Source organism: Lepisosteus platostomus, chromosome 11 (assembly GCF_059453375.1).
Source record: "Lepisosteus platostomus isolate fLepPlt1 chromosome 11, fLepPlt1.hap1, whole genome shotgun sequence".
Lineage (NCBI taxonomy): Eukaryota > Metazoa > Chordata > Actinopteri > Semionotiformes > Lepisosteidae > Lepisosteus > Lepisosteus platostomus.
The window spans coordinates 42,473,124-42,484,695 of record NC_142621.1 but is presented as its reverse complement, the minus strand read 5'-3'; the positions used below and the strand labels follow the sequence as shown (position 1 = coordinate 42,484,695).

The following is an 11,572-nucleotide window of genomic DNA, read 5'->3' as shown; positions in this document are numbered from 1 at the left end:
TAAATGATCAGTACAAGAAAGATGTCTTATGTTGTGTAGAACTGCCATTGTCACCTCAAAATTCATATACAGTCATTGCAACAACCTTCTCTAAAATACCGTACTCTGTAAACATACACCTTTTGTTTGAAAATTGGACCTTGGTCCTCTATAGCAGCCCAAAACCTGCTAGTGATTCAAACTTGGCTCTCTGACTGTGCTCGCACAGTATGTATAGCACTGAGGTGCCTTGACACCACCTACATTCTCCGTGACCTCTGAGCACAGACATTTCAAGTCGGTGCTAACGGCTCACTCAGCACTCACAAAAGGTCAAATTTACCAGAATGAGAATTTGACTTGGATGAAATAGACCCATTCTGTGGCAGTTTAAACCAGTTATTACATTTCTAATTCAATCCAGTTTTGCCTTTGAAACCCTAAGGCTGCCATTAAGGTAATAATAATAATTGCTTACACTTATATAGTGCTTTTCTGGACACTCCACTCAAAGCTCTTTACAGGTAATGGGGTCTCCCCTCCACCACCACCAGTGTGCAGCCCCACCTGGATGATGTGACAGCAGCCATAGTGCGCCAGAACGCTCCCCACACATCAGCGATCAGTGGGGAGGAGAGGAGAGTAATGTAGCCAATTCATAGAGGGGGATTATTAGGAGGTCATGATTGGTGAGGGCCAATGGGAAATTTGGCCAGGACACCGGGGTTACACCTCTACTCTTTTCGAGAAGCGCCCTGGGATTTTTAATGACCACAGAGAGTCAGGACCTCGGTTTTACGTCTCATCCGAAGGACGGCGCCTGTTTACAGCATAGTGTCCCCATCACTATACTGGGGCATTAGGACCCACATGGACCGCAGGGTGAGCGCCCCCTGCTGGCCTCACTAATACCTCTTCCAGCAACAACCTTAGTTTTTCCCAGGAGGTCTCCCATGACCAGGCTCACACCTGCTTAGCTTCAGTGTAAGGGAAGGGAAAAGGGCTCAGTGATGTTTAAAGTGGTGTCTGTACAGTTATTTCTTGCCTACATTCCATTTCAGAGAGTGACTGAAAGAAGATTTAATTACACTTTTTAATGATTATGATAACGTTTTAATTTGATACAAGTCTGAATAAGAGAAAAGTCTAGAAGTAGCTCCATCTACTGGACAAGATTGGCATTACATTCTACACCTGGTTTCAGCGGCTTTGACTTCTCGACGGCCGTTCCAATCCAATAACTGAAAAGGAGTCGTGAAAAATCCATTCTTAAATCTTTGTGTTACGATGCATATGGAGTTTTAAACGAAACTAAGCGGGGATGTCATCCCATAATTTTCATCTCTGCCCTCCCTTGCAACAGCGCCCCGACTAATACCAAAGAATGTATAGGGTACCTGCTTATAGGAGGAAGATTTTGTGTGTATTATTGCATAATTTAACTTCAACCAGAATACAGAGCCCGACCTTCATGTTTGTATCACTTTTGTGTTGATGTTTTCGTTCTCTGCATTCAAAATCCTGCATTCCTCTACATTAAACATGGCTAACCAGGTGTTTGCCCACCTGGTTTTAAGTTCACCCAAATGTTACTCCATTGTCTATAACAAAGCAGGGTGTATGAGAAAATAAAAATGTATGAAGCTCACTTGTAGTCTTTGTATCTTTAATTTTATTAAGCAACATTGGATTTTTTTCTTAACCACTCCCAGTTAACATACAAGGAAGTACAAGTTTCAGTTTCGTGTTCTTGGCTGCACATCTTTCAGATGGTTCAGAGCCCTCTTCAGAAAGCGTTAATAAAAACTGGTAAGATACAGGAAGTTATTCTTAAACCTTTCTTTTAAAAAAATCTTTAAAGTGCCAGTGGCTTTATATTCCAAAACACAGGTTAACTGGCTTCTGGTGCGAGTGTGTGCATGTTTGTGTCTATGTGTGCTGTCTGATGGAGTAGTATCCTGTCCAGGGTGTATCCTGCCTTGCGCTTGTTGCTTGCTGGTTTAGGCTCCAGTATCCCCTGTGACACTGTACTGGGTAAATCAGTTAGAAAGTGTCTGGTGGAATGGAAAGATGGAATTGACTGTTAAACAAGCCTCAACATATTTAGCATTTTTGCAAATTGGAATTTGCTTTTATTACTTTTTTTTTTTTGGTTTAAAAGCCCTCTTCGACATCCTGACAAGTCTGAGCTGTCTGCAGTGATCTGTCCAGGCTGGAACCTGAGAAAATAATACTGAAGTAATCAGTGCAACAAACAGCATTAGGATGACGAGGTACTTAAATAAACATCTCCACAAAGATGAAAATGCATTTTCAATTTCTGAACAGGTCTCCTATGTGTAAGCCACAGTGTATCTCAAAAAGATAATTCATTCTGCAAAAGAAAAGCCAGTGGCTATGGTGTAGTGTTTTACTAATGAGCTTATAACATTTTTAAAGATTATTTTGTGTTTCACCCTCTCGTCCAGAGGTGCCAATCCAGCCCTGAAGATTCCTGATGGTCTCATATATATTTATATCCTGCTAAAGAGCAGGAGAATTATGTAACCAATGCAGTAAATCATTTGTTGAATTATGTAAGAAAACAGAAACAATTTGGCCCGCGATTTCAGATGTAAATCACAGTGATTTGAGGTAGATGTAGAGTGACATTCTGAGAATTGCTATTCAATGGTAAAAGTGAACAGTTAGTATTGCTAGCCTGTAGTGATTTCATCACTGTATTCTTATGACAAGCATTGGTTATTTGATAGAACCTTTGTAGCAGTAAGAGCATATAAACTGCTGGATTAATTAATTCACAAAACAGCAAAATGGTTCTCGAAACATGGTTACATTTTACTTTATTTTGTAGCACTGAAAAAAATCTTCCATTGTCAGAATAAACATGGTCACGCTAAAGTGCAGAAATATTTATTCATTCTCTGAGAAAATTGTTTTGTTGTCGAAATTTTTTTGTAGTCAGTTGGACAAAATAAAGCATGTGAACATCGACAGCAGTAGAAGTCAGAACCTTGTGAGGAGTAGCAGTCAGTTCATTACTGTTACACTGAAATTGATTGAGTCAGCTGTAAGACTCAAACATCTAACCCCTGACAGAGCAAAAAAATACATCAAAGAGGTTAGTCACGTATTTCAAATTTGTTTCTGTTTTGTGTAACAATGGCTTGCAATTAAAATAACATTTTGTTTGGATTATATTGCTGATTAGTTTATGTTCCTTGGTATTTGCAAAGCTTTCATGAGTAACGTACACTTGAAGGATATACTAAATGAGATTTTGCATGTCTATTGTGTATATGTGTGCTAAGGAAAATACAAGTAACTTGGGGATTGCTGTGCTAACGGGTCCACTCATCATTACTTCCTGGGTTTTGGTCTTTTCACTGCCTGGATCCCATTCACATTTAGAATAGCTACATGCTCTTCGATTACACTGGGGTGACACACCAGCTCATTTGTTGGAGCATCAAGTAGCACACATTGTGGCCTGCACACTCTACTTGAATGTAAAAACACAAATGAAGGTCTTTTTTTTCTCATAAACTTCAACACAGTTGTCTCTCATGCGTTGGCAGTTAATCTGTTACACATCTGTTAATCTGTTTCTGTAAGAGAGCTGACCATTAACTCGAGTGTCGAGTCCATTGGCTGCCCCAACATGTCCAGAGCCCTTCAGTTCATACTCAGGGTGCAGATCAAAATAACTGGCTAATTCAGTCTTTAGTGTCATAGCTTCATGACAGTGGAACTCCCTCCCACAGCCTGCAAGGGGCTCCAACAAGTTTTAATTTAATTTGTTGACTTAAATGGAACATTGTTAGATACAATAGTGAAATTTAAACTTCACAGAAGAAAGGCTCGCAAATGTCATTTATTGTGTCTTGCTTGTATATTTTTACATACTGTACTGTATATGCTCGTACGTACAATATGTGCAGATGCATTACATTTTGTATTTTGCATTTCTCTTGATCAGGTTTTACACAGCATATTCTTTCTCGGACATATCGACTGTCCTTCTATTGAGCCTGATGACGTTCTTCCTGAAAGTATCCTTCCGAACTTGAAATCGAAGTACAGAGATGTGTTTGAACAATACAAAACCCATCTTCCCCAGAGACCGCCTTACTCAGTACTTCTGGATGTGGTACATTCAACATTATGCTTTGTTTAAATCAGGCAGATGTTCTCGAGAATGCGAAAAGAATGCTGGGAAATGGGGGGCAAATATTCATTTTTATGTTGAGCAAGCTATTTATTTTTACAGGGTAAAAGGGTTATTTCCTTACTTTGCATCACAGTTTGTAGAGTCAAAATGACAGTCCATCACAGGGCCATGGAGAAAAGTGCAGTTTTGAGTTCAGACTAGCAGGGCATCTACTGGAGCTCTTAGAGCCCTGAACTTCATTCCAAGACACAAAGACAGCTTTTTCCCTGGGATCTGAATCCACAACCCTTCCTTCTGGAATCCAGAGATTGTTACCATTAATTCATAATGAAGCCTGATATCATAACACATACAAATGTATTAAAATCATTTTATGATGTTTATAGTATCTACTGTATAGACTGATGTAGATGCTATTGTATACACAGTCTAGTGCAGAGAAAATAGTATTGTATAGAGATTATTATATAATATATTTATATATATATACATTGTTCTTTCATATAAGCTGCTGCAGTTTTTATTATAGTGACTATTTTATCTCTTTTTTTAAGGTGGTTGAAATTAAAGGAGACAAAGATGTCAAGGCTGTTCTGGACCAGCTGCGGAACTTGAATAAGGAAATGATTTTACCTGCATTCCCTGATCAAGACAAGTGTGGAAATGATTTCTTTTTTGCTTCTACTGTTGTGAATTACTGCTATTTTTTAGATTTCAAAACCAAACAGAAAACCCGAAACTACTTTGGTGGCTCGGTGTCATGCAAAGGCTTGCCGCAGAGGGAAATCTTCATTGATCTTTCATGTATAAACACATGGAACACAAATGTATCATTTGCAGTGAGTCTGGCAACAATCACTGAAGAAAAGAAAAAGACAGTGGAAGGAATTCCACTTCCACAAAATGTATATTCTGCTGCTTTTTACATGATTGATTTTAAAAACAGAGATGATTCAGAGGAAATTCAACAAGGTGCACTTGACAGAGAGGACAGCTGGACTGGTTACTACCCAAAACCTCCTTGCCTGAGATGTTTGGACTTGTTTCCAAACATCCAATACTCACCCCAGCCTCTTAAATACAATCATAAACCTCATTGGCAATATGGAAACTGTGCAGAATGTGAGAGTGTTAGTAAAATGCTCAATTCAGAAGAAGGGGTGAATAATTTTGTGATGGATAAAAGGAACAAACTTGATCCAGAATTTGAAAATTCCTGGGAACGCTTGCTCTCCCAAAAGAAGGAAAGACTTGCAAAAAACCTGAAAGAAACAAAATTTGAACTGGGGAACTTTGAATTTTATGATCCTTCTGTTCCTACGGAGAGCACAGCATGTTTCCCAGCACAGCAAGCCACATAAAATTAAAAGTTGCTTTCATTATGGCTGACCAAAATACTGCAGACAAAAAAGTAATTTGCCTTTCTTAATCCTTGTCCAGTTTATTCAGCCCTCTTTGAGTTGAAGGTAGGGTTAGCCCCAATACTTTTTTGCCAACTGTTTGTAAGGAGTGACTGCAGTAATGAAGTGCCTTGCAAAATCCAACACTCACCAAAGTGCAGCACTGCTTTAAACTTCAGGACTGTTTTGAATTGCGTCTTATGTGGCATTAGATAAGACATACGGTTTCTGAAAATACTGTGTGGTGGTGTTTACACTGATAAAACTTCCTATACATTATTTTTTGTAATGTTTGCAAGATAAATCACAGATGGGAGAGACACACTTTATACCAATGCTCTTTTAGCTGAAAACTTACACATTTGTGAATTTTCCCTTTTGATATACCCTATGATATAAAAATATTACTTAATCACAAGACCATACTAGGAAGTCTAGTTTGCTTCTCAAGGCTGTCCAGCAGTATTCCATCTGCTGTATTACTGACAGATGCTGCAATATCTAAAATAATTAAAATATTGTCAATGTCTAGGCTCATTCCAAGGTCTTAAGTGCCTTTCAGACGTCTTCATATCTCAGCCACCCAAAAAAACTGATATGTCTGAGGACTTTAAGAATAGTTTAAATGTTTAACATATTGAAAGACTGGGGAATTACTACTATCCTGTCTTTATATGCTTTTGGGTTTGGTGGTTTAATATATTTTTGGTTTGGGCATTGTGAAAGATTTTAAAATGTATTTGAATGTTTTTTAAATAAAAAAAAAGAATTTCTGTTTTTGTTATTCATATTGTTGTCCCTAGTGAAATGTGAAGAAAAGGTTCAGAATTCAGACTTTCCTCATGTTACTTGTAGACTTTCTCACAATTACTTAATTTACAATCAAGATACTGCAAAATTTGGAATATGAAACTTAACTGAAAGAGCAGATTGAGATGTTTCCTATTGAGTGTGTCACAATTTGCCCTGTTTTGATCAAGTTAGACTGTGTTTTTACAGTTTTTCTAGAACAAGTGATGTCCGGTATCAGGTTATAATTTCTGTATAGAAGACAAATTAAAGGGAGTAGATACTGGCTTCTGGTGATATCTCAGTTAAATGACTGGTTTGAAATGCTGTTGAGACACCATAAAAATGTGAATATTTTCAACATCAATAGTACAGCATCAACAGCTATCTGGACACAGAGAGATATTCAGTGGTTTTTGCTATGCTTATGTAATGGTTCTTGGGGTCTCCACCCTTGCTGCTCCTGCCCTGCCAGTTCATCCCTCACTGCCCAGGCTTGAACCTGGGTCTGCAGCGTCACGCAACAGGGAACTTGCCAGCTGAGCTAAAGGGGACCTCCCCCAGCCTGGGCGGCTGAGATCCCTGTTATACACAGGGGTGTATTTGTTACACTTGCGTGTTGTCTGTACTGATATGCATCACTTTGAAGATCCTACCTCAACTGGAACATGTGTCATCACATCTTAGGTGAGGGTCAGTGCTGTCTTTGGGCTGTGTAAATACTAAATAACAATCCATCGACACCATCCACCTGATTATGTCTCAGTGCCCAGGCCTCCTCAAAAAGAGATTTTACCATAATCTCCCAATCTGTAGTAATCGTTTCCCCAAAACTGTGCCAGAGAAAAAAAAATCAGGCGTCTCTTATTATACCACCCGGTTAGGTATATTCTTGGCACAAGCATATTAAAGCATATTTGTTCGGGGTCTTTAAATCCTCACTAAAGCCTTCGATCTCCATCACACCCACAGACATACAGTGCCTTGCAAAAGTATTCAGTCCTCCTACGGTGTTCCATTTTGATCATTTACAAAATGAAGCACATACATTTAATTACATTTATATGAACTTTGTAGTAAAAATGTTATAAAAAAGTTCTTATTCCTCAAATGCAAATGTTTACATATCATGTACATACAGCACTTACCTTCCTGGTTCACAGTGCCCAGGCCTCTTCTAAAAAAATTACCGTAATCCACCAATCTGTATTTCAGAATAATATTTTATAGACATTTATTGAAATGTTTCTAGACATTTGAATAAACACAGAACAAGATTCTCATAGCTGAGGACGAGCAGGAAGAGTGCTTGTATCACCATCAGCTATCTGGTCAGGAGCCCACATCAGAATGCCAAAGGAGTGAGGTAATGTCCTTACAGTATGTCCACAGGTCACACTGTTTCTGCAATACTGTACTTAAACATGTATGCAGTCTTTGTGTGTTTTAAAGTATTCTGTGCTTTACTTATAAAATGTCATACGGGAAATAATTTCAAATAAGTATAATAATTTTCAACAATATGTTTTTTGGTTTTTCCATATTGAATATGAAATGAGAATGTGAATTATGTACAAACAACAAAAGAAAACAACAATAAACAGGAAGAATGTGATAAAACATCCAGTGTGCATATTTACAAATAGCTCATACGATGGCAGTGATTCAAAACACAAGTCACATAGGTGTTCATTTTTTTTACATAAATACATGTTGTATACAGGGCTTAAATGTATTATTACCTTTCATAAAGTAGTTCACCTAATTTAAGGCTTTACTCCCCTTCTCTCTAGGTGTTACCCCTATGATTCTCTAGAACATTTAGAAATGAATCCCATATCTCTCTGAATTCCCCCATTTTTGATTTTAGGAGATGAGTAATATTATCCAGTGCAAGGCATGAATCATCCCCTTAACCATTGTGACACACGGGGACTTTCTTCCTAACTCCAAACACAGGCTATCGCTCGTTTTGCTTCTAAAAGGCAGAAGGACTGTCGCGAATCGCACACGGGCATGTAAGCGCCCCCACATTCTCACGAGCTCTTCTCTCCCTTAACGTCCACGCACCAATCTACTCAGGACTATTTAAACCCTCACTAGTCTTCCCTTCTTCGCTCACGATTGAGGTTTCTTCCCTGAGCTGTGTAGTCGTATGGTTCTTACCCTGCTTTACTTGTTGTTAGACCACCGGCATTCTGACTCAACGTCTCCCTTCGCCTCTCGATTTGGTACTTACGACTTCCCGGATTTTGGACCCCTGCTCTTGTACTCGACCACGTCTTCGCCTACCGGCTCAACTCCTGACCTTCGCCATCAGGAGTGCCTCGCATAGGATCCCTATCTACCGATGCCCGGCTATACCTGACAAGGACAGGTTCCAGAATCGGTTCACTTCTGAACACAAAGGCACCTGTGGTGGTATCAACAGAAGCACCATGTCTCTTTAAGAAGTCCCATCCGAGTAAAGCATCTTGACTAGAGTCCTGAACAACATACACAGTTATGCCTAAATGACATCAAACCACAACTGTACAAAAGGGTGAACAAAAGTAAGTTACTGTTTAAAAACTCTGGGATTCTTTTTTTTTTTTTGAAAACTCGTTCTGCCTGGGGCACTGGATCCTTGATGGCTTGAGGTAATTATAGGTGATTTATAGTTCATGTTGCACCCTTGAGTTTAACAGCAGCTTCCAGAAAAAAATGATTACTCTTCATGTCGGAAATGTCAATAAGTAATTGTTCTCAATCAGCGTTATCTGGTTGAAGGTTTACTGATGCAGACGCATGCTGAGTGTGTGAAAGGGAATAACCACAAGTACTACCAAAGTACACGTCCCGGTTCTGGACCTTCACCGATACACCAGCATTAGAGGAACATGCTGTTCCATGTTACGACCACGCCTCAATTCTCCCTCTTCCTCGGCTAAAGAGCGCCACCTTCAGTGAAGACCGTGCAGCGCTGGTCAGACGCTGCTGAGCAAGAACTCGCATTATAGCAACTCGGAGTATACAGAGGTGGTCACATCCTACAATTAATGTGTGGACAGATGTGTTCTTACCAGCAAAGTCCAGATATACCCCCAATCCAGAGCCCTGGCTGAGCACAGACCTTCCCTGTAAACTGTAAAGCGTGGTCTGCTGTCTTTCAATCAGATGACAGAGAACTGGATACAAATCAAACTATGACCTGAAGAAATCTATTCAACCGGGAATACAAGGACAAATTAGAAAAACAAATTTGGGGGAAATTCAAGGTGCACCTGGCAAGACTTTCAGGCTATCATGAAGTATAGTGAACCAGGGGACTGTGTGTTACAGCTCTCTAAATATGAGGTGTGTAGAGCCTTTAAGAGAGTGAAAACCCATAAAGCAGCCAGCCAGGATGAGCCACAATAAAAGAATAAGACCTGTTGCACAAAACACAACACTATAAAGTGGCTAATTTTTAAAACTCCTTGGTAGTTTTTGCTTTTGTTGTCTTTAGTATTGACACTCTCCCCTTGTGTCCTTAAAACCTCTGCAGGTCAGCTATTTCCTGTGTATACAGACATTTTTAACCTCTCTCTGTCCCTGTCAGTAGTACGAGAGTATGTCAAGAAAACCACAATTGCACCACTCCCCAAGAAGACCATGGTAACTCGTTTGAACGATTATCGCCCAGTGGTCCTCACTCCATTGGTCAGGAAGTGCTTAGGAAGCCTCTCAGTGTCTTGTATAAACTGCACTTTTCCAGACTCCCTTCACCCACTTCAGTTGGCTTGCCACTCAAATAGGTTAAGTTAATGATGTCATATCTCTTGCACTACACATTGTCCTAGAACGTTTAGATGGGTGGGGCACCTATGTTAGGATGCGGTTTATAAATTACAGCTTGGCCTTTAACACAATTGTTCCTGCACAGTTGGACCCAGAGCTCAGGAATCTGGACTTATGCAACTCTACCTGCAACTGGCTGCTGGAGCTTCTGACGGGTGGACCTCAGGTGGTAAAAATAGGCAACAAAAACACCTCTACAGTGATCCTAAAAGCTCTCCAAGTTCATTTCTAGGCTGTTCACAGCCACATACAGCAGCAACCACACTATCAAATTCGCTGATGACCCCACAGTTATTGGGTTGATCAGTAACAATGATGAGTCCCCATATAGGAGAGAGGTGGAGCATCTCCCGTGATGGTGTCTTGACAACAATCTGGCCCTGAATGTCAACAAGACAAAAGAGCTTATTATCGACTTTAGGAGACCCAGAGGGAGTCGCACCCCATTCTGCATCAAGGGCACAAGCGTGGAAACTGTTGGTGTCTAGAGAAAGGCGGTTTGGTGAAGCAACTCCTCATGATCTTTAACCACTACCCCATAGAAAGTTTCCTCCCTCGTGGCATCACTGTGCGGTACAGCAATACTACCATGCATGACAGAGATGCTCTACGAAGGGTTCTGGCAACGGCACAGAGGATTATAGGATAGGACTTATTATAGGATCTTTAAATGAATAGATTCACACCATGCGCAGTGAAAATAAAGCCCAACCCATCATTCGGGATCCCAACCAATCTCAGCTACAAACTGTTTTCTCCCCTGGCCTCTGGCAAGTGGTACCGCACTATTAAAGCTTCGACCACTAGACGTCAGGACAGCTTCTGCCTCCCTGGATTGGGCATCCTTAACAGCTAAATGTGCAATGCCTCAGACTCGATACACGCGTGCACTGTGCACCTTTGACTTGTCACTACCTCATATTTATTGTTTTGGTTGGTTATTGATCATACATACTATCACTATTTATGATGTACATTGTGTGTCGTTTGCTGTACTGTTCATGTCCCGAGAGAACAGCGCGAATCAGAATTCCAATGTAGGTGTACATATGGCAATAAACTCCTCTACTCTACCGGTTTCCTGACATTTGAGTGACAGTTTCACCCCTAAAAAATTAACACTGGGCTATAAGGTACAGGTCACACCAATTCACATTTAACAGTGTTCATTTATTAAATACGTCTAGAAAGTATTACTTATTTTGTTCTTGTTTTGATATCACTGTTTACTATGGAAATACGACAACGCGTAACAGTATATGAAGTTTAAACTATACATCATACAGCGCGAAAAGGTACGGATAATACATTAATGATGTGCTGTATGTAATTTACTGAAATTAACGCTGGTATAATCTAAACGTTTCCGATACTCATAATAACATACGCGCACATTGATAATTGAAATGATCCA

At 39.9% G+C, this 11,572-nt stretch overlaps 1 long non-coding RNA gene across 1 annotated transcript; it reads left to right on the top strand.

Moving 5' to 3' along the window:
• Positions 1–1,702: 1,702 nt before the first annotated feature.
• On the top strand, positions 1,703–6,323 carry LOC148652712 (uncharacterized). Its single transcript, XR_015925404.1, has 5 exons — positions 1,703–1,788; positions 2,141–2,252; positions 2,941–3,100; positions 3,959–4,129; positions 4,705–6,323. It is a non-coding gene; the product is annotated as an uncharacterized LOC148652712 (long non-coding RNA).
• Positions 6,324–11,572: the final 5,249 nt, after the last annotated feature.